This window comes from Tachyglossus aculeatus, chromosome 15 (genome assembly GCF_015852505.1).
Source record: "Tachyglossus aculeatus isolate mTacAcu1 chromosome 15, mTacAcu1.pri, whole genome shotgun sequence".
NCBI classification, from domain to species: Eukaryota; Metazoa; Chordata; class Mammalia; order Monotremata; family Tachyglossidae; genus Tachyglossus; species Tachyglossus aculeatus.
Window position 1 is genome coordinate 6,815,057 of NC_052080.1, and position 1,350 is coordinate 6,816,406.

Below are 1,350 nucleotides of genomic sequence, written 5' to 3' on the forward strand. Positions count from 1 at the left end.
TCTGTTTGTCAGTGCAACTCCAGGACAGTTAGATTCAGGAACTGTCCTTCCCCAGCTTATTAGGGGTTTTGCCCCAGTACCTTCATATACAGAAATCTCTGCAAATGGAATCAAGTAAGTGTTGAGTGAAGACGCTTTTGCATGGAGTCCGTCTCACAAACACTCGTATCACCAGTTAGAGATTAATTCTAGCATATTTTTGTTGAAAATAATCCAATGATGTACCCTTTACACACTAAGCCCTTTATCAAGGTTTAGAATTCTGTTGAAATGTGATGATTCCTGAGGACCAAGTGTCACCCTGGAGCTAAAGAAACTGAATTTCGGAAACCAGTTTCCAAGGATAGGATATTTTTGAGAGACCAACTCCCTCAATCAATCAATCAGTGTTATTTATTGAGCGCTTAGTGTGCAGCGCACTGAACTAAGTGGTCAGGAGAGTACAGTACACTAGACTTGGTAGACAGGATTCCTGCCCACATGGAGCAGACAGTAAAATCGATCATGGATGAGGGAAGTGGCAGAGTGAAAGGCTGTGTAAATAATTGCTATGGTGCTGAGGGTGTTGTGAATATCAAGTGCTTAAAGAGTGGAGTGAATATCAGATGCTTAAGGGTTACAGATCTGTTTGCATAAGTGATGCAGAAGGGAGGGCAAAAATGAGGGCTTAGCCAGGGAAGGCCTCTTGCAGGAGATATGATTTTAGGAAGAGCTTGAAGGTGGGGAGAGTGATAATCTGTGATTTATTCTGACGGCTTTGACACCTGTCTATATGCTTTGTTTTGTTGTCTGTCTCCCTCTTCTAGACTGTGAGCCCGTGAGCCTGTGAGCGCTCAATAAATACGATTGAATGAATTAATTTCCTTTTAAAAAATCATGTCAGTTCAAAAAATCGTGTTGATGAGAGGCCAATCAATCCATGATATTTACTGAGACCTGACTGTGTACAGAGCACTGTACTAAGTGCTTGGGAGAGTACAAAATAACAATAAGCAGACACATTCCCCCTTCTAGCTCTCCCCCTTCTAGACTGTGAGCCCGTTGTTGGGTAGGGACCATCTCTATATGTTGCCGACTTGTACTGTGCTGCACACAGTAAGCGCTCAATAAATATGAGTGAATGAATGACTGAATACGAAGGGGGAGAGAGAGCCAAGGCAGAAGGAGGATGTGGGCAAGGGGTGGGCAGTGAGATGTACACTGAGGAGGTGGGAGTTACAGAAATGAATTGTATGGGCTGGGTTTGTAGTAGGACATTGGTGAGGTAAGATAGAAGAGGAAGAACTGACTGAGTGTCAATGGGAAGAGTTTCTGTTTGGTGCAGAGGTGAATGGGCAACTCCTGGAAGTG